General features: G+C 44.6%; 1 protein-coding gene and 1 long non-coding RNA gene across 7 annotated transcripts in view; one reads left to right on the forward strand and one right to left on the reverse strand.

The window, feature by feature from the left end:
* PALM2AKAP2 (PALM2 and AKAP2 fusion) overlaps positions 1 to 22,088 on the forward strand; it is a 448,665-nt gene that overhangs the window by 330,662 nt on the left and 95,915 nt on the right. Inside the window, exon 1 of one of the 6 annotated variants that reach the window (XM_074361977.1) lies at positions 14,877 to 15,029. The exons of the other annotated variants lie outside the window; for them this stretch is intronic. The gene's annotated coding sequence lies outside the window, so the exon portion shown is untranslated. Of the gene's footprint in view, positions 1 to 14,876; positions 15,030 to 22,088 lie in introns of those variants that run through there. 6 annotated transcript variants of the gene reach the window in all.
* On the reverse strand, positions 10,926 to 14,751 carry LOC123612839 (uncharacterized). Its single transcript, XR_006720112.2, has 2 exons — positions 14,422 to 14,751; positions 10,926 to 11,706 (listed from the first exon to the last, which is right to left on the reverse strand). It is a non-coding gene; the product is annotated as an uncharacterized LOC123612839 (long non-coding RNA).

Raw genomic sequence — 22,088 nt, forward strand, 5'->3', positions numbered from 1 at the left:
AGAGACACGAAGTAACTTGTCCAACAGACTCACAGCCAAGTCTCAGAGCCCAGGTCTAACCAGGCAGTCCTGATTCTTACCAACTATGCAACCAACTAACCCCTCAGCCTCCACTCGCCCCACCCCCTAACCCTGAACAAAATGAGGATGCTCTTATGCAAACAAAGTAGGTCTCATAGCCCCTGATCAGCAGGGGAGCTTTTACATCCTTCTGTTTGCCTTTGTTCTTCAAATGCAAAACTGGAGTTTACCTGGTAGGATAAGATTAGATTTTCATCCAGGAGATTTGGTTGTTTTTCTGGCTTGTCCTTGGGTTTTCATCCTATCAACATTCTGATTACATTCTCATTATCATTCTACTGCAGTGATTCATGAATATGATAAAACCAAACTGGCTCTTCAATAAATAAGGGAGGCTGGACCCACAGTGAATAAATAGACCTTTCTTTGAATCTGCAGAAATTCAGCAAACAGATGTCCTGCAGTATTTATTAGAAGACCACTAGCTTGGGGCATTTTCTTCTTTTAGTTTTACCTAAGTAATCTGTATTTCTATGATATAGAAATACAGTTATTTCATCACTTTTAGGTAAAAAAAATAAACTTATGGGATGTTGTGTTGCATGTTCTTATATGTGGTGCCCGATATTTAAACTAGTTCAAATTCTGAGGGTGATTTTTCAGATTAATAGAAATAAATCCTTGGAACTTTTTGAAAATAAGAGCTGACTTACGTTGAGAAATAGACCTACACTCATCCAGAAAGGATTATTATTTTTATTATTCTTAATGTGTTTTAAATATGTTGGTTCCTACAAAGAAAACATGAACAGGACGGAAATCTGAAAAAAATTTTCAAGTTTATATTAGGTTTATCCCACGAGTGACATAGGAAAATCCCTCTTAAGAGAAATGGCATTGCAAAAGAGGCAAAGAATTTTTTCCTTTTTCAAATAAAAATATGCATCCTGTTTCTAAGAATGTTTCATAGTATCTGACAGTTTATTAAAATAAGGCTTTTTCCTCCATATGGATTTTATCAAACTTTCTTATCCTGTTATAGTCTTTGACCTACTCTTCCTACTTTTCTTCTACTTGCTCACCTGTTCCTTTTCTCTCTCTCTTCTTCCTTTTTTTCCTTCCTCCTTTCCTTCCTTCTTCATTTCCTCCCTCCCTCCTTCCCTCCCCACTGGCTTCCTTTCTTTTCCCCAGCATTCACTGAGGGTCAGGTGCTATGTTATTTCATTGAACACTCACAACTACACCATGAAATAGGGCCCCTTATTTTGTTCATCTAAAGAGCTCCATACTCAGAGAAGGTGACTTTCCCATAGTCACAAAATCTGTAAGATTGAAGCCAGGGTTCAGTCCTAGGTCTGTGATATTCCAGAGCCCACAATTTATTGCTTTCCACACAATGAGTATTACTTTTATAAATGGAAAATTATTTTGATTAAAGTTTCATGACAGGAAATGAGTTATAATCTCCTAGGAGGAGGAATTAGTCAAGAACCCTTATGATCTAAGACTGCTCTGATCGCTGGTCTGGCCACAGGGAGGTGACAGAGCCTCGGCTAGCACAGACGAATCCGAATAAATAGCTACTGATGCAAGGAAATGGCGCCCAAGAGAATGGCCATGTCCCAGGTCCCAGGCGAGTCCCTGGGACACACCCCATCAGGTGAGGGTCCTTGGCTTCGCACAGGGAAGAATTCAAGAGCAAGCCACAGTTAAGTAGAAGTAGATTTATTCAGAGAGATACATAGAGTGCAGGCCGTCTCAGAAAGCAAGAGAGACAGAGACCACAAGACATGGGGTTGTTAGTTTCTGCGGGCTCAGTAATTTCATATGCTAATGAGTAGGAGGATTATTTGAACCACTTTGGGAAAGGGGCGGGGACTCCCAGGAATTGGGCCACCGCCCACTTTTTGACCTGCTATGGTTAGCCTCAGAACTGTCATGGCGCCTGTGGGAGTACCACTTACCATGCTAATATATTACAATGAGCATATAACGAAGCTCAAAATCTACTGGAAGTCAAATCTCCCACAGTCTTGGGTGGCAAGGTCTATTGGGAGTTGAGTTTTCTGCCATCTTGGTGCTAATTGCTGTGTCATTCCTTTAATGGTCATATCCTGCCCTCTTCCCTCCTGTCTCACTGCCATCTACTGAGACTCTAAATGATAAGTCCTTTGGCCTCTACAAGCATTAACTCATCCAACACTGACCACAAACCCATGATATAAGTACTATATACTTGTGTCCATTTTAAAGACTAGGAAACTGAGACACAGGGAAGTAACCTGGAGAAGATCCTGCCCAGAATCAGTGGAGGAAGGAGAGTTTGGCCCCCAGAGACATCCTCCTGCCTGTGAGGCCAGACCACCTCTTGCCTGTGATCCACACGTGCTCTTCTTTCCTCGGGAGATGCTGCGCTGGTGAACTTCCCAACCAGCCATTCTCTTGGATTCAGATCCGTAGCAAAGGAAAGGCCACAAAGTATGCTTTCCCCAGGGAAGGAATCGGTAACTTTAAAGCCACACATTCTTTGTGCAAGTGACCTGTCTGAAAAGAGCTGTTTTTGTAATTAAGGAGTTAAAGGGAGAAGAATGCCACAGATAATAGCAGGGAAAAAAGAAAGGCCAACTGAACTCACCCATGATAAATGTTAGAAATTTAAGGGTCAACGTGATTCTTTCATATGAAACACTAAATTCTTCTTGGAAATTGTCTTATGGGAAAATCTAGCTTGTTCAGTGTTTAAAAAGTGCATTTTTTTTTAACTTAAAGTTCAAGAACTACTTTGCCCAATGTCCTTTAAAAGCCTGTTTGGATGAGTTGGAGTTTTGTTGAAAAGAAATTTTTTAGAAATCTGATCAAATGGGGATCTTTTGAGTTTAAAAAGAATATTCTATTGTAATGAGAATAAGAAGTATGTGGGCATGCATCTGATAAATAGGTATTGAATGCCTTCTGAGTGCAGTGCTTTTTGCCCTATGCCTGGACATCTCCTTCTTCCAATTATCTGGAATCTGATTCCTCCATTACTCTCACCACTGCACCGTGACCATTCCAGCTTAAGCCATTGTCACCTCTTGCCCAGATTATCACAATAGCTTCTAAACGGTCTCCTGGCCACTCCTTTCCCCTCTGTAGTACAGACCTCATGCAGCAGCAGCCATAGTGATCTTTAAAAAACTTAACACAAATCAAGTCATTTATCTGTTTAAAATAAATGAGTGGCTTCACATCTTATTCAGGAAAAAAGTAACCCAAAGTACTTATCAAGGCTTGTGGGGTCATCGTGATTTTTCTGAGCTCACTCACTGCCACCCTCCCCCTCACCCACCCCTCCGCAGTTGTGAGGACGTCCTGGCTGCTCCACACATGGCTGGTCAGAGTCTCCACATCTGCTGTTCCCTCTGCTAGAATGCTTTTCCCCCTTAATATCTCACAATTCACTCCCTCTCTTTTTCTGGTTCTGTGCTCACATGTCACCTCATTAAAGAGTCTCTTCTTGACCATACTATATAAAATAGTACCCCCTCCTCACCGCCATCAACATCTATCCCTTTCCCCTGCCTTGTTTTTCTTTAGAACAATTACTACTTCCTGACAATAATATATTTCTAATAGCTACATCGGGTAATTCAACTGGCCTTTGATTTTCTTTCCTGTTGTCTTATTTAATATTATCTGGCATTCTTCTCCCTTGTTTGTTTTTTAATCTTTCACCATTTTTCACTCTCTATTAGGATGTAAGCTCCATGAATAACAAGCTCCATTTTTTTCATTTAGTCAACAAATTTTAATTAGCACCTTACTCTATGCCAAGCTATGGGCATCCAGAAATTAACAAAAGAGACTATACTCCTGTACTCATGTAGATTACTTTTTAGTTAGGGGAGCTAGACAAGAAACAAAGAAACAAGCAAGTATATTATATGAAAGATGGTGATAAGTGCTTTGGAGGAAAATAAATCAGAATGCTGTCAGATGGAGGTGACAGTGGTATGGCTAGAAGGATAGATTCTGGTTTACTAAGGTGAACAAGCTATGGGAGGAGAGATTTGGGGAAGAAATCAGGAAATTGCTGAGCACTTGTTAAGTTGAAGATGGCCTCTAGTCATCCAAGTGGAAGGGTCAGGTATAAATCTGGAGTTCCAGGGAAAGGGCAGGCTGAGATAGAAATTTGGGATTCATCAGCACCTAGCCACAAGACAGGATGAGATCACAGAAAGGAAGAAGGGAAAAAAAGAGGCTGAGGCCCCAGTCCTGGATTAGCCCATATTAAAGATTTGGAAGACGAGAAAGAAAAGAAGACCAAGAAGGAATGGCTGGTGGCATCTGAGAAGAACCAAGAGTTGGGTATATTTGGGAAACCAGATGAAGGAAGTAGTTCAAAAAGGACTGATTGACCACCTGTGTCAAATCCTGCTGAAAGGTCGAGTAAGATGAGTTCTGAGAAATGATCATTGGGTTTGGCAGCCTGGAGGGAGGTCAGGGTGACTCTGACCGATGCTCTGTTGGTGGGTGATGGGGACAAAAGAAAGAAGTGAGACGGCTGGGGCAGGAAATGGAGACAGTAAGTAGAAATACCTGTCTTACATGTTTGCTCTAAGGGGGAATAGAGAATTAAGTTGGTAGCTGCAGAAAGTTGTAGGGTCAAGAGACGTTTTTCGAAAATGGGAGAGATCACAGCAGAGTTGATGAGGCAAGAGAAAATGTATGTTGCAGGAGAGGATACAGTTGCTGGAGCGATGTCCTGGAAGAGGTTAGAAGGGATGGACTCCAGTATAAATAGAGGAAATGGCCTTAGCTGGGGTCAGAGACATGTGCGCGTAGTCACAAGAGGGAAGACCATCTTATTGCTTCCACTTTCTCAGTGAGATGGAAAGCCAGGTCATCAGATGAGAGTAATGAGGAACAAAGAGTGTCTAAGGGGAAGGAAGAAGGTGTACATAGTCATCACAAGAGTGGGGGAATGAATGGAGTGGGGAAATGTACATAGCATGTCAGGTACCACTTAAAGCGAGCAGTCATCCAGGGAACATGGGGCTAGCCAGATGGTTGTGTGTTTTTCTCTAATCATGTCAGTTGGTGAATGCAGATGAGGCATGGACAAAGTTGCATTGATCCAGAGCTACTGATGACGGGGCGAATACAACAAAGGGACAGGAAGAGGGGTTGAGAATGTACACCAGGGATGGACCATGGAATCCAAGCTACAGAAAGAGAGAGTGAGAACCAGATGGATGAGGAACAATGATGCATCATGGAATCATTGGATTAGCCTTGGTCATGGAGTTGGAGAATTGTTGGAGTTGGCAGAGTAGCAGAAACAGTGACGGTTTGAGAATAGGATGTTTAAAACTGAGATTATGAAGGATGTGGTTATTGGTAATGGCAAGGTCTAGGACAGGACCATGGGAGTCAATGGCTGAAGAGGACAACGGTCATTATTTTTAAAAGTTAAAAAAACTAAGAGGCCAGGGTATTTGAAGACTTATCCACATGGGTGTTATAATCATTAAGAACTGTAATTGGGATGTTGTTGGATAGAGTATTTTTGGAGAGAATGACAGATGCTAAAATCTTCAAGGAATGAGGAAGGGGGACTTTATTGAGAAAGGAGGACGGTAGTCTGGAAGAAGCAGTAAAGAGCAAGTAGAACACCCATCCCACCTCCAGGCCCAGTGGTTCCAGGACGAGAGAGAGAAAGCATGTGATTTTGTTCACTGCCACCTCCCGAACACCTACAATGGCGCTTCACATGAGGGAGAAGCTTAATAAGTATTTGTTGCATGGATGAGTGATTGAATGATAAGGAATTTCCATTCTGGCAAGAGGAGCCACTGGAGATGCTGACTCAGGTGGGCAGGATGCAGGAGAGGCCAAAGGCAGGAGGTCTGACAAGACCTGACTGAATAGTCCAGGTGGGAAAGAAGGAAGGTGTGGCCTGTGCAGAGGCAGTGGGGACAGTAAGAGGGGCCATAGCAACTTGACCACAGTAAGCAACAGGGCAGGGGTGACCACAGGGATTGTGGGACCCTTGAGTCAGGAAATACAGGGAAGATGAGTTGGGGGTGGCTGGTAAGGGGTAGGGCTGGAGCATGCGTGTTTGATGGGTATTCAAGGGAAGATGCTGAGCCCCAGGGAACAGCAGCGTTGGGGGCAGGGGAGGAGTCAGATAAGCCATGACTGGAGAGAAGGGCTTTCTAGGTAAAGAGCACAGCATGAGTGAGCTGGTGGACCCAGGGCAAGACTGAGTGATCCCAAACCAGACAAAATGAAAGCAGAAGGTAGAGCTAAGACCCGAAGGAGAAGGGAGCAGGGGCCAGGCAGTGAGGGCTCATTTCTCCCCGGCAGGGCTCTGCCCCGGGATTGTTGGTGCCTCCCTCTTGTCGGAGCCAGAAAACTCTGGATACAATGCCTGGCAGGGACCCCCTTCAGAGAGTGGACACAAACCACAGGACATCTGCATGTCAACATGAAGCCTTCACTTCCCCTCCCCAATACTTAGGTCCACGGCAGCATCCTCTGTCGGCAAAATATTTCAGAATGTTGAAGACAGGCTGGAGGCTCTAACAGAACTCAGAGCAAAACCCCAGGGCAAAAGCCTGAGTGGGAAGTATCTCTAGTATATTATGGTAGCGATGGTGGACCATCCTGGATACCCGGGCTGATGGTAACCTCTGCTTTTGCACTTGGCCATCCTTATTGCCCAAGGCCGCTGGAGGTGGGCCGTAGATCTGACTCTGGCCTTAAAACCGAATTGACCAGAGCTTCCTTTCACCATGCTGTTGTCTATTGTTATAAGAAAAAAATACCCAAGAAAGCAAGCTTACAGCAAAGAAATTAGCCCTGAACTAGGAGTGAGCAGGCCCTAGTTTGAGACCTGAACTTGACCCAGTATTTCCCAGTGGTTCTGTGTAAGTCCCATCCCCCACTGGGGATTCATTTGCCTTCACTGATAACAAGGAACCTTAGAGCTGGCCCTGGGCTTATAGCTTTATGTGGACGGTCTCATTTTACGCTGACAACAGTCACACACGCTAGATGTTCTCATGATCTGCCTTTTATAGGTGAGGATTTGGAGTGATGGAGAGGCTGAGCAACGTTGCCAAGTTCACTCAGCTAATAAATGACAGATCAGGATTTGAACCCTGGTCTTTGGCTCCAGAGATCCTAAGATTTCACTGACATTTTGCTGTACTGTAAAATGAGGAATGTGGCTTGGGTGACATAATTCCTCTGAGCTCTCACTCTCTGACGTTTAGGTATGCCCTCACCCACCCCAAGCCAGTAAAGAAAACGCTTCACATAAAACAGGAGCAGCAGCAGCCACGTATCTAAACACACAGTTCTTTCTCCGCGCTGATCTGTCTTATCTCAGCTAGTCTATAAATTACTTAGCGGTCCTTCAGGGAGTCACAAACTGTTTGATACCTGGCAGCATTACTCATTTATGTTATCTGTCTGGCTTCTGAAGGTATTTGAGTTTGCAGTGCCTGCTCCTAAAATTAACTAGGCTGTGGTCTAAGAGGGAAAGGAAAGAGGGAGTGGGGTAGGGAGGAAGGTAGGCAGGGAAGGAAGGAAGGAAAGTAGGAAGGAAGCGGGTGGGAAGAGAGGAAGGAGGGAGAAAAGAAGAGAAGGAAAGGTGGAGAGAAGAGGGGAGGGAGGAGGAAAGGGAGTGGGAGAGAAGGGCAAGGACTCGGGGAATTGGAGACGTCACAGACATTGTGTGTCTGTATGCTTTGGTTGACTTTACCATAAGCTATTTGGTTTCTAAAGTTTACTTGGGCCATGGTCCCCTCCTAACAGAGGCTTTTAATATGCTATAGAAGAAGCTATTATTACTCTCCATATCTAAGTGGTCTTGGGGTAGAGGATATAGCTCAGTGGTAGAATGCATGCTTAGCATGCATGAGGTCCTGGGTTCAATCCCCAGTACCTCCATTAAAATTAAAAAAAACCTAATAATAAATGGTCTTAACATTTTATAATGTTAGTGATTACTTAGGTAAGTCATTAACTTACTCTATGTAGATAAACTTAAAATGCCTTCATAGTATTTCCGCATTGTATTCAGTGAACTTACCTTAACACCAGCATAAATGATTTAACATGTTCGATGTCGTAGAAGGAAAAAGCCTATTTTCTCACTGCGTTGTTCTCAATATTAAAACACATGATGAGTAAGTCAGATACTACAGCAAAGGCCTCCCCTCTGTGAGAATCAGAATTATTCCAACTTAAAATGTCAAGTTTAGTCTTTTATTCTCCCTAATCTTACTGAACATCCTTATGGTTCTTTCTGGAAACTAACAGCTTGTACTTAAATGTTCTGAGGAAAACACTTGAGCATGACTGGGAAAATGTTACAGTCCCATTTTTATAAAAACGAAAAAAGAATTCTCATCTTCCCTAAATTGAAAAGGAATTAAGCACCGCCAAAAAGAAAAATAGTCTTGGATTTAAAACACAGCTTGTTTCAGGAGCAGCAACGTCACGGGGTTTTGTGAGCAGACGCTGTCCTCAGCACTGGGGGCACTGCTCCCACTGTCCTGTCTGCGAACACGCTGAGGACCTTCCCGAACATTCCAAGTATATTTGGCAGATTTGTGTGTTAGTAATGCCACGCTTAAGAAGCACCATGTTTTCTGCTATGTCTCCAGGAGGGCTTGAGTGTTTACTAGATTTTTCAAATGCTTCAGTCCTTAAATGAGATAAAATTCGCAGCCGAGAAACAAAGAATGTGGGGCCCCAGGCTTTGTTGTTAATTACCAAAGTAACAGATGAGTAGTGCTTGCCATTAGCACTTAAGCTTTGAGGCCTCCGGAAGGGAATTGGGGATGTGGGACCCACAGTGGTCCCGAATAGCCATCCGTCTTCTTGGTTTTGTTTTTTTTTTTTTAAATTGAAGTCTAGTCAGTTTACAGTGTTGTGACAATTTCTGGTGTACAGCATGATGTTTCAGTCATACATACACATACATATATTCCTTTTCATATTCTTTTTCATTATAGGTTACTGTAATATATTTCCCTGTGCTATACAGTAGAAACTTGTTTGTCTATTTTATATAGTAGTTAGTGTCTGCACATCTCAAACTCCCAACTTATCCCTTCCCACCCCCTCAAGTGTGCCTTCCTGCTTCCCTCACAAGGGCACTCGTCTTCCATGCTCTCCCTCCCTGCCTTTCCCCTCCGCCAACAGCCTTTTCCAAAACCTCATCCTTTCCAACATGCACCTTCCGTGTCACTGCCTTTCATTGATGATTTTAGTTTGGAATACTGTATGACTTTCTCTTTATAATGGTTCTCTTTAAACCTATATTACAAGGGGACAATCTAGAGGCGCAATGTCACTTTGTCAATTGTAGAGAAGGCACGGTCCAGCTATCATGCGAGACAAAATGAAAGCAATTAGATGGGCAAAAATTGCTTGGGTTTTGGGATGTTTCTTTGGAGTGTTTTTAAAGGTCTTGTGAAAAAAAAGAATCTCAGGCATTGGGGTGAATATCATGAGGTCACCATTTCCTTGTGTTAGAGGGTTTGGCAAAGGAAAGACCCAGTGTGAGGATGCAGGGAAAGGAGATAAACGTGGAACAGTCAGGAAAGAAACTTACTGGGGCACGGGAAGTGGGAGACCCTGGAGAGGAAATGAAGGAGAGGCAGGCAGCCTCGAACGAGGCCAAGAATGGGAGTAAACAAGGCCCAAAGAGCCAAGTGTTCTCGTATGACTTGCATCCCTGTCTCTGTGATCAATGCTCCCTCCTTCCCCTGCCAGAGGATAACTGTGTCCACCCGAAGTGGGTCCCAAACCAGGCTGTGTCATACAATCATGTGAGAAGCTTAAACAAACAGATTCCGGAGCCCCAGAGCTCCTAGGGAAATTAACCCAGGTTTTTGTTTGTTGCTTTTTTCAGTCTTCCAGCTACTCTCAGTGTGGGCTGGCTTGGGAAAACACCAATTTGCAAAGTCTTAAAAGCTGACCACCACTCAGCAACCAGGCCTGACCCTAGAGAAGAGATGGTGTTGAGAAGGGTGTTTTTATTTTGATAAAACAACTGTAAGTCAAAACAAATGGTTCATAGACTGACACATGTCAGTCTTATACGCTGTGCATTCAGAAAGTTGACGGTTCAGATAGTCCCTGGATGGGGTCACCTCTTCTTTGAAAAAGCCAAGGATGTAAGCAACCTTGAGATGAGTTTTTGCGCTTTAATAAGAATCAGAGATCAGTGGAGAAATGTCTTAAGTCGGAAATCCCTTAAACCTACAAAACATCCAGATGAATAGGGTAAAACCACTATCTGAATTAGAAAAAAGCCAAAGATCTGTGTGAATCCTAGGGATTTGTTGGCTGGCTGTCCCGAGCCCCACAGCCTGCAGGGGAAAATCATTCCTTTTATATTTAAATTAAAATTAGTTGGCCCATTACCCACAAAGTGTTAGAAGTTGGCCAGTGCCCACCCACTATTTTTATGGATTTTTAACTCAAGTGGTTAACTCAAATGGGATGGAGTTAGGTCCCCTGGTTACTTCTTGTTCTGATTTCCTATTTTGTCTGAATTTTTAATCTCATATCCTTCTTGCTTGATAGTTAATCTGCACCAAGCCATATATAAGCCCCCTGCCTTTGGTTCTCCAAACAAATGCCGTTATCAAAGCTCTAGGGGTTACCAGAAGTGCTTACATCAAAACATTACACAGCAAACAATTTTGAAGGTCTCTATTAAATAGCCTCTTTATTTTGGACCTCTCTGTAATCAGGAATTTCTCATTCACTGACCTCTCCTCCCCACTTCAGACTTCTGACTCACAGATTTTATAAGCTTCTGAATTCCAAAAGTGAATCACAGGTTCAAGTGTTTAACCTTTTTTTTTTTTTTAACTTTTAAGAGATATGACCAAACTGTCTAACAAATTTACCAGTTTATTAACATCAGTTTATATTCCCTTCAACAGTGTACAAAACTTAATTTTCATCATTCTCTCACCAATCATAGATAACATTTGTAGTTTATGTATTTACCGATATCACAGACAAAATATATTATCCCAGTATTTTCACTTGCTTTTTTTTTTTTTTTTTTTTTAATTTTGAAGACTTTGGGCATCTTTTCTTAAGTTCAATAGCCGGTTGTGCTTATTGATCTATAAGTGACTCATTTGTTTTTTCAATTAGATAGTAATTTTCATCAGTGTTCATGTTGATTTGCAAGAACTCTTTACATATTAGAGATAGTAACTCACTGTTATAAATGTTGTAAATATTTCCCCCTGTTTGTTTCTTCTCTTAGATTTGCAGTGATGCATCTGGTCCCATGGGGATTCCTTTGGGATTGGGATTGTTCCTAACTTTCCAGTGACCTTCTCTGGTGCTTGGTGGAAAAACCTCACAGATCTAGATCTAGGGCTGTTGGTTTGATGTAGGCCAGCCTCTTTGGTGGTGTTGGTTTTGTTTGCTTTTCCATCTTTATTCTTATTCTTTTATTCTAGCAAACCTTTATTTTCTGGGGGACCCATTTAGCACTGGAGGATGATACCCAGCTGATGCTTGTTGGTCTTCATCCCTGCTTGAAGGAGGAAATGGCAGATCTGTTTGATGGTGGACCGGTCATGGCCCCTTCTTTGGGTTTTCAGGTCAGCTCTCTGAGTCACTCATCAGTCTTTTTTTCAGCTTCTGTTCTTCTCTAAGCTTGGGGAGAAAGAAGCAGCTCTATCAGTCTGTGTCTAGGCAGACTCCTTTCCCAAAAACCCAACCTTTACTTTCAGTGTTTCTCTAGTGTTTCCTATTTCTTGGGTCCTCTGGAGGCTACTCGTGCTCAGGGGCAGCGTTTAAAGTGGGCAAGCAGCATGGCAGCAGCAACGTGAGCAAAAAATGTACACTCAAGCCATAGTGAATGAAATCCTGATCTCCTCTCCTACCAAGCAACATTTCCATAGATGGTCTTCTGTCCTAAATGGTATAGGGCCTTTGGGAGTGGTTAACATTTTCACATCCTAGCCATTTTTAGTTTTTTTTTTCACAGAATTAGTAGCTTTTTATTTGCTTCATATGTGCTTCTTACATGCATCAAGAAGCCTGTTTATTTTATAAATTTTCTCAGCCCTAGTAACTGTTATCAACTGAAGACACATACGATGTGATGAACCCTTGAGCAGGCACTAGGTCATAAAGCCAGCCTTTCCCATCTTCGGTGTTTCTCACACTTTCATGTTCTTAAGAACCACCTAGGAGCTGTTAAAAAAGCAGTTTCTCTGGTCCTGCCCTCAGAGAATCTGACTTAGTAGGTAAAAGTGAATTTGCATTTTTAATAAATACATACGTGGTTCTGATAGCTGTGGTCCTTAGTCCTGGCTTTGAGTCCAGGGTGAGATAGCTCGACCTCAGAACTCTTGGCTTTGGGGATGAAATAATCCTTTGCTATTGGGGATGTACTGTTCATTTCAGGACATTTAGCAACATCCCTGGCCTCTATCCATTAGATGCCAGTAGCACCTCTACCCTGATTCTCACAATCAAAAAATTGTCTCCAGACATTGCCACACTGTCCCCTGTGGGATCAAATCACCCTTGATTGAGAACTGCCGACTTAGGGGAAAATAAATGAGAAAGTGTTCATTTAAAACAGTTTTTACTTTCACATGCAGATGTTCATACCTTTGCATTGATTTCATTGAACAAATTAAGCAAGTATTTTTTAGTACCTGGCATGTACCAAGCCTTTTATATTAAAAAAAAAAGCGTAATTTAATCATGGCTACTTCTTTAATATTGTATAAGATGAAAGAAAAGGAAATGTTCTTGTAAGTTAATAGCTATTAAACATGTATTTTTCCTAAATTAATTAATATTCCCAATAGTTTTCTGCAGGCTATGCCAGAACATTAAAATTAATATTCACAGAAAATTAACATTAATTAGTATTTTAAAATAACATTAAATTAATATTAGCATTAACATTGCTATAGGAAAGAATTGAGAATAAAGCCGTGTGAAGCACTCCACTCTTAGTAGTAATGAAACAAATTTGATTCGGAAACAATACATTCTAATTTAGGAACTTAAGAAGAATGATGAAGCACTTGCCCTAATACTCTTTATAGAAATCTCACCTCTGCTGTAATTTTAGAATCTTTCCTTGAAAAGTCTATGGTCCATATAAATAAATGTCACCAAACATGCTCATTTCCATGTGAGTTTTCACATGCTATTAAAAAGTTAAAAATATATCACAATGTAGGGCAGCCAAATATTTAACTCCTTAAGTCAGTGGCATGAGGAGGTGAAGGAAAGAAAGGAAGGAGGGAAGGAAGGAAGGAGGGAAGGAAGGAAGGAAAGAAGGAGAGAAGGAAGGAAGGAAGGAATTGATTGAAGCTGAAGCTCTGTAATCTCTGGCCACTGGTCAGTAAATTCTACAGCAATTCAATAGTGTAAGAGACAAACATTCAAAAAGCCTGGTGAAACAATCCCTAAATGCCAAGGATAAGAAGCCTATTGACTTTCAGGAACCCTGAGGCGAACCGCTGACATCTCCATTGTAGCCTTTAACCCCACCCCACCCCCACTCCACCCCCAAACCCCCTTGAGGAAAGGTGAGACTAAACCTCCAGACAGGGAAGAAGCCTTTTCCGGGAGGGGTGCTATTTTTCATGGGCATCAGCACGGACAGGCTTTCTGGGCAGTTCCCCATGGTATCAGTTTTTCTATGGCAAATCAAGAACCTTTGTGGACTTGGAAAGAAGAACCAGACTCCGGCAGTCGTCTTCACCTGCTGTGCACCGCATGCAGCATCAACTCAGGATTTTGGCCAGCGGTTCAGAAAAAAGCAGGCCAACAGAGATGGAAGCTGGAAGGGAGAGTAAGGGGCTCCGACTTGCAGAGTTGGAGAGAGAGAATCACTGGGAAAATGAAAAACCTTGGTCACGCCTCGTGGAAAGTTGAATTCAAGAAATCAGACTTCATATTACATGTCCTCCGCACAGAACGCCTTGCCTTTTGAAATACTGTTTTCTGTGTGGGGTGTTTTTGTGTGTCCTCTCAGGATTTCTACACAGTCCGTTTTCAAAGGGTCATTAACATTATTTAAATATTCATGGTGGGGGAGGGGATCACATGCTGAAATTTCAGACAGCTCCGGAGTGAGGGATCGCTGGCCACCAGCCCGATCGAGCCCCACGCGGTGTATCAGCTGCCTCCTTCCCCACCGCTGGCTTTGTTAACACACGCGCTCTGACACCAGGCCCCGGGCTGCCACAACAGGGAGGGCGGCATGAAGGCTCCGGCGAGCCAGAAGCCTCCCTGTCCCTCAGCCTCTGGACCACAGCAAGGGAGAGGCCCCAAACGCACGGAGCCTCCATCCACGTCACAAAGACGCACCTCCCAACCGCTCGCAGACGTCTTGCTTACCCAGACAGAGTCGTGGCGCTGGGTCAAAGATGAGGAACTCGATCCTTCGGACAGGAGCTCAGCAGCGCCTGGCATTGTGAGGGCGCACACGCACCCACACACTTCCATATACACTCATATGCATGTATGTATAAACCAACACAGAAGTCCACATGCACACACGCCGACACGCCCACACGTGCGCTAACACAGGTCTACATGCCCAGATACAGAGCCCTCTCCCCAGTTAGGAAATACTCAGCTTCACTTGCCCCATCCCTCCATCCCTCTATTCCTCTAATTTATCCATCCACTCATTTCATAGTTCCTTGGTTTGTGCGTGAATTCCGCCAAAGCCACAGACAGAAGGTGTGGGTGGTAGGGGAGGGGATGTGGAAGCCGAGGGGCGGACCGTGGCCCCAGGCGCCGGGAAGGGGGCGGGGAAGGGGCGGCGCTCCCAGCCCTCGAGCGCGCCCGGCGGCCGCGGCTCTCCGCAGATGCGCTAGCCCCAGCCAGGGGCTGCCGAAAGCCTTTCCGCGGAGTCTCCCGGACGCCCCGAGGAGGAGGCTGTGGCCGCGCCGTGCTGGAGCGAAGCCAGAGGCCGCGCCCCAGGGATCCATCACCCAGAGGTGGGTGTCCAAGCTGGGGTGCGGCGGCCCCCGATACCAAGTCCCCGGGGCACCTTCCTGGGGTTGGGGCCTCGGGCGCGGGGAAGAGGTGGCCTGGGATGAATTGGTGATCTGGGGAGCCCTCAGATGCACCGCGAACTTTAAAGGGCTTTTTATGGCTAGTGGAGCATGTGCGGGGAGGGGGCCTGGCTGGAAAGGGCTGTGACCATGTGGCTTTGAATTCCTAGGTTTGGGGGAGGGCCAGCCTTTGGCTGCTTTATACAATACTTGTTCACTTGTATATGCTTAAAAAATAAACTTATGCATACCCCCCTCCTCCGCCAACACACATTCACTGAGCGGGGCTGGACAGAAAAAGCAGAGAAAAATCAAAGGGCTGTAGCCGCCTCTCCAGACCCTGGAGCAGCGGTGGATGGAGCCGCGGGTTCCAGCTCGAGAGGAAGGCGCGGGTCCTGACTCTTCAGATGGCAGCGCTGGGCGCGTTTTCGGAAGTTAGGAGCTTTGCAGGGAGACTGAGGCGGAGAAAGGCAGGGTCCCCGACCAGCCGGAGCCCTTTCGGAATGGGGTCCCGGGAGCTGAACTCGGGTGATGCTACCGGAGGACTGAACAGCCTTTCTGCGCGGAGGGCGGGGAGTCCGGGTCGGAGCTGATCCTGGAAGTTTGGCCTGAGGCTGGGACCAGCTATTAGGATCTGGTGTTTTATCCTGAATAAAGCCGAAGGTCATGTCCCTTTGGCTCCTTTGCGGGGACACTTTGGGGGGTCGAGACGCGGATCGTGGTGGTGAGCGCTGGGCAAATCGCGGAGGAGGTGGTGCGCCTCCCGGGATAGGAGCTAGGAGATCCTAGCGGCCCTGAGAAATTCTAGAGAAATACAGTGGAGGGCAGGGGACTGAATCGAAGTCCGGGAGAGCAGGCAGCCTGGGAGCCCTCGGAGGGAGGCGGGGCGGGCCGGAGAGCGGTGGCGCTGGTGGCGGTTGAGGGCGGAGGGCGAAGCGGCAGCTGCGGGCGGTGGCGAGCGAGGCGGCAAGCGGGACCCGCCAGCGGGTGTCTGAGCTTCCCTGCTCGGATGCGAGACGGCCAGCCCTGGGGATCTCTCCCCAGTCCGCAAACAGGGGGCGTCTGGGAGGGAGGTGACTTGTTGCGAGAAACGATGGATTATTTCTCCAGACCCCGTAAAGCCAGCTTCCTGCGGAGGGTAGAAGTGGGTTGGCTCTGATAGGCTGTGTTTGGATCAAGACTGGCAAATCCGTACCCTTCCCTGTAGCAGTTTTGAGTGCGGCACATTAATTTGGACAAACTTCCAATACTCCCCCCACCAATGTACTTTCTTTAGAAAGGAGTATACATACGCACACTCACTCCTGTACCACTATGTACATCTCTCTGTACAGTACACCTCTTGAGTCTGCAGACAACTTCTCAGAGGAAGCGCCCTTCTGTCTTATCACGCTGTCACAGGTACCTGGAGGCTGAATTAGTACAAACCCACCACTCACCGCCTAATCCCAGGATAGTTGTTTCCTTGGCTTTGTTCTAATTAAAGAGAGTTCATTTAAGCCTCACACTTTTCTTCCTGGAAATGTTCCCGATTTAGTTAAAACACTCTCCTCCTTTTGGCAGCCTCCCCAACTTTGATCAATAAAATTTCAGAGTAACATGTTTAGAAATGAGGTATATTTAGTAAGGAGTTTACTGTTTCTTTAAACATAAAGCCTTTTAAGAATTAAAAGCCGCCCTAAAACACCTTCTAAATGGCTGTCTGCTGCCAGCTCTCCTCTCCCCAGTTTTGACAAAGGCTCTTTGCTTCAAGGGCATCTTCTCCTTTGAGTGGGCACACCATGGTCTTGTGGGTCCTCCAGTTATTTTGAGCTGCATCAATAAAATTAGTTAGGAGCCAGGAGAAACGAAAGTAACAGGATGTGGGTCTCCAGATTCCTTACCTAACAGACTATGCAGTTAAGTGTTGAGATGTTTCTCTGGCAGTGGAGTTCGTTAGTTCGTTTTGGCTTCTCTCTGGGATGCCGAGATGCTAGTGTGAGACGGATGGCTGGGCTTTGAGATGGGACGAACATTTTGAAATACCCATTATCTCATAGTTCTGGCATGGCAGTTGGCACAGCTTCCTGCCTGCAGAGTTCAGGGTAGTGCTGTCAGAATTTATTTCACTTTCAGAAGTGGCTCATTCTGACTCACTTGCCTCAGAATCTCTGGCTAATAAACTGAAACAGGTTGTCTTAAATTTATTATCAAGTGAGGGGGGAAATGACCCACTGGTTGTTTTATTTCTAAACCTTTCCATATTTTACTATAGAAATTACACATTAAATGTTACTTCCCAAAATGATAACACTGCGAATTTTCTAGTTTATTATTATAATTAGTGTCTAAGATCCCATCTTCCTAGATTTGGTGGACTTTTAAAGCACTCATGTCCCAGATTTCTATCAAGGGTGTCATCTCAAGTCTCTGCTTTTTAGGGTAATGAGAAATGTTTCAAACAAAGATGAAATTGAATTTGGATGGAGGTTGTGTTGAGGGATTTTAATGAAAAACAGGAGCATGTTGAAAATGGACTTCTGAAAACCAGGGGGATGGCATCAGTTCCATTTTTTAATTTTATACGTTTCTTTACACTGGTCTGATCTCTCCTGAATTAGCCTCTGGAACGGCAGTCCTTCGATCTTGAAACACATGGGAGTCATCATTTGCTTAGGTTATTTGTCAGGGATCCCGTGGGAGCTATTGGAAACTAAGTAATTGATTCATACACTAATCAGGGTCAACAAGTTTAGTAAGTTTTACTGGAAAATTGCATCATTTTCTTTTTACTGACACCCAGAGGCAGATTTTCTGTGATGCTAAAAGAAAAAAAAACAAACCTTAACCTTCAGGAACTTGCAAGGGTACCAGCCTCGGCTAGGAGCCCTGTGGGTGGCTCGGGCCTGAGGGAGACAGACAGTGCCTCCGTGAACCATCATGGGAGATAGTTGGAGAGAGAGAGAAATATCTTTGTTAGATAATCACCTTCTAAGAATTCATGAGACTACTGTTATGTTTTGGACATACGCCCTTCAAACACTTTTCCAGGCATGCGTTATAGAAAAGTTGAAATCATCTCTATTCGAACTGGAAAATCCACTTACAGATATCCCCTGCTTTCTGAAAGTTCACGTTACTGCCACTTGGCTTTTACAAAAGACCTATATTTTTTGCTAACCGAAAGAAATCCGAAGAAGATTTTCACCTTTATGGAAAAGTAATTACCGTACTATTGTAGGTCTTTTGTAAAAGTAAAGTGCCTGCTGTAGCATGAAGTGGGGAAACTCTTTGCTGTTTACCAAAAGTTTCATAGGAGTGGCCTGCTTTTGGATAGTGGGGAACACCTGTATTTTGCTCAAAAAGAAAGTTATAGAGTTTGTGTGTTAAGTAGTACTTGACTGATTAGAATGCTTAAAAATGGAGTGCTCTAATCCGGGAAATGAAGTTTATTTAATCCTAAATCTTAAAAAAAAAAAATTTGTTTCACCTGTTGTTGATGAAAGTGTTTCTAAGATGTAATAAATGACTACCGTGCTTTGACTGCAACTTGCTTTAGTGAGTTTACCCAGGTGCCTATGCTGTTGTCTTTCTATCGACCATTCTGGACTTTGTAGCGTCAGCATGGTGTTAGCAGAGAGAGGAATTATGATCTATAGGCACGTGGACGTGTGATCGCAGAGCCTAGTCCAGGACAGACTCTGGAGGCTGGCTCCTGAGAAAACAAAAATCCTGATACACATGTAGTTTCTGTTCTTTGCCTCAGTCTCTGAACACGGAGTGTCAGAAAAATGAGTTACTCAAGACCTTTCCTTCTTCCTACGATAAAACAGGATGCGCTTTCTTTGCGGTTCAGCGAGAGGTTCTTTTTTCCTTTTGAAGTGAATTCTGAGACTGAGGAGGTGCAGAAGAGGACCGACTGCGTGTGTGGAGGGAAGGACTGAGAGGATCCTCTTCCCCTTTGGTACTCCTCTCTCAAATCTAGAAGCACGGGTGCTATCAAGCCTTGGTGGGACACGTTTGGTAGGATTAAGGGACATGTGGCTGGCATTTGCAACCTTGGTGGGAGTCTCAGAATGACCACATGGGCCATTTGACTGGAGAAGATGCCCTTTGAGGTAGAATGATGTGGGCTTCTATGTTCAGGCAGAGGATGGGGACGGGGATGAGGTAATGGAACTTCCTTCAAGTGGGAGCGGTTGGGTTTGTTGGTTGGTGGGTTTGTCTTGGAGGATACTCGTCCGAGTTAAGGGAGTTGTGGTGTGAGTGCCAGGGAAGAGGGGAGAGCTGTAGAACTTGGTGGGGTGTCACTGTCCTTTGAGTCTCCCTTTTCTGAGGTCTGGGCAGAGGCTTTGTGGTTGGTTTGATACTTGGTTGGACCAGATGGGGTGAGCAGAGTCAAAGCTACAGGTGCTATAACTAACGCCCGAGCTGTCCGGAGCCATGGAGGGCCCGAACTCATTAGTGCCTTGGCTAGAAGATGTGGAACATGTCATCCACTCTGACTGATGGTGTACAGCCCCGACCTGCGCCCTGTCCAGTCCAAAGAATCCTCTTAGTTACGGCACAGATACATGATTGTCGGGCCAACGCGGCCACGTGGAACCTGGAAGACCCATGTTTCCTGGGCTGAGAATCAGTATATTGGACGTCAGTGTTTCCTGCAAGGCTTGCGACCTGAAACTTTCTAAAGAACCATCCACCTTTTGGGGAAGCACTTCTGAACTGTCCCTCACCAACTCTTTCTTTTTGGATGCTATCATGAAGTACCTGTTTGCTGATTAGAGCTGTTCTTTAATTTTATGTACCGCTGATCTGGGTGAAACATTGAATTGTCTTCCTTCTCCAAAAAAGAAAAAAAAAAGACAAACGAGAAAACCAAAAAAAAACCAAAAAACAAAAAAAACAAGCAAACAAAAAAAACCCCTGAATCTTAGTTCCCTCATTTATAAAAACGGGGATACCAAAACCTCCTAACTTCAAAACTTGGATTAAATGAGATGTATATGAAGCACTTTGCACACGTATTCCTCCCCAAATGGGTTGTTTTCTTTTTTTTTCCATTTATTGAGTTATAGTCAGTTTGCAACGTTGTGTCAATTTCCAGTGTAGAGCACAATTTTCAGTTATACTTGAACACACATATATTCATCGTCGCATTCTTTTTCACTGTGAGCTACCACGAGATCTTGTATGTATTTCCCTGTGCTATACAGTTTAATCTTGTTTATCTATTCTACATATGCCTGTCAGTATCTACAAATTTTGAACTCCCAGTCTGTCCCTTCCCATGCCACTCCCCCCTGGCAACCATAAGTTTGTATTCTATGTCTATGAGTCTGTTTATGTTTTGTATTTATGTTCATTTGTCGGGTTGTTTTCTTAAATGAACCAAAGTCTTTTTTCATCTTTATGGCAGATGCAAGAAAGTACACAATTCTTAACGTTAATTTTGAAAATTCCAGCAGTTGTGTGGCAGATAGGTTGTTCATCGTTTACACTGATCAGATCGAGGGGCTTTGGGCATGGAGGTTCTCAAGCCTGACCTCCATGCCCACCCCACAGCCTCCTCCTTTTGACGTGGGCAGTCTGGCATCCTTCTCTCCCCACCACCCCAAGCACTGGCACTATTGTGTTGAGGCTTCCAGCCTTCTTGACTTGCTCCCTCGTGATGCTTCAAGTAGGTCAGAAATTGCTTCTCGATAGCAGAATGGACCCAAATTTTCAGGGCCCTAATCCTGGTGCCCGGCAGTGGGGTAGCTGTCGGTGCGACTCTTCTTCAGAAACTACTGCAAGATTCCTTGTCAACTCTAACGAGGTTACTCTGTCATAAGACAGGAACGTGGATTAAGATAGTAAGTCAGGATTTGCAATGACGGTGGAAATAAGAAAGGTTTTCAGAAGAGCCTAAGAAGCCTAGAGAATCCTGTCCTTTTTGTCTTTATCATTTGTCTTTTTTTGGATCTGCAGCAGAGTTGGCCGGTTGGATGGGTAATTACATAACACCAGGGGGAGGTGGACACACCAGAAACATTATTTTGAGTTAATTCTTTTTCTTTTTTTTGGGGGGGGGGTTAATTCTTAAGCATAAATCATTCTTTTCACCAAACACATATAAAAGGTAACCTCCGCCCTTGGTCCAAACCTCTCTACCAAATTCGCGGTGCCAGCCAGCGCCCAGCGCCTGGACCCGGATGAGCCTGTACGTTTAAGGAAGTGAGTCGGTTAGAAAAAAGCAGTTGGGGATTCACAACAACATGGTTTAAAAAGCAGAACATTGCAACACCTAATCGAGTCTGCGATACCCCTATGAAGTTTTCTTTTTAGTCACTGTCTGCTGAAGGGAAGTTCCCCTCAAAACATCTCCGGAGTGGGGACTGTCCAGCTCTGGGCCGGTGACTCTCCAGTGTGTAGACTCTGTTTAAGAGCCTCAGCCCCACAGGAGACCAGCTTCCTAGGAGTTTGCCTATTGACTTGGGCAGCATATCTGGACATGTGAGCCATCACCCCGATGTCCATAGGGTCCATAGAGGGACAGACAGTGTCCATATTGTACAGACTGTCAGCATCACCCCTGTGGGAGGAGCCTGGATACTGCCTTCTGAACCCTTTCTGCTGGTGATGCCAGTGCCGGGTGATGATGGCCTTCCTGGAGTTCCATCAGCAGGTCTTTGGATTCTACTTGAGCTTGCAGCCCTGTGGAGCGCCTCAACTCCTTACCTGCTGTCCAGGGAGCAACCCAGTCAATGTGTCATTGTTGGTCCAGTACTATTAACCGCCCTTTGAACTACCTAAGGATGGATTTTATTGCTTTGCACGTGCTCTAGTGAGGGAGCCTTGCAAAGGATTATTACTGTGCAGAGTAAGGGTGGAGAGTGATGCTAGAGCGGTTTTTCCTGGGTTTTCAAAGAGGGCTGGACTGAAAGTTACCCCCCAGGCCATAGAGTTCCCTCGGTGGGTGAGGTTTAGCGCAGAATTTTGCAAGGACTTCCAAGGTTTTTTTCTCTTGTTGGTTTAGAAGGA

Source organism: Camelus bactrianus, chromosome 4 (genome assembly GCF_048773025.1).
Source record: "Camelus bactrianus isolate YW-2024 breed Bactrian camel chromosome 4, ASM4877302v1, whole genome shotgun sequence".
NCBI lineage: Eukaryota > Metazoa > Chordata > Mammalia > Artiodactyla > Camelidae > Camelus > Camelus bactrianus.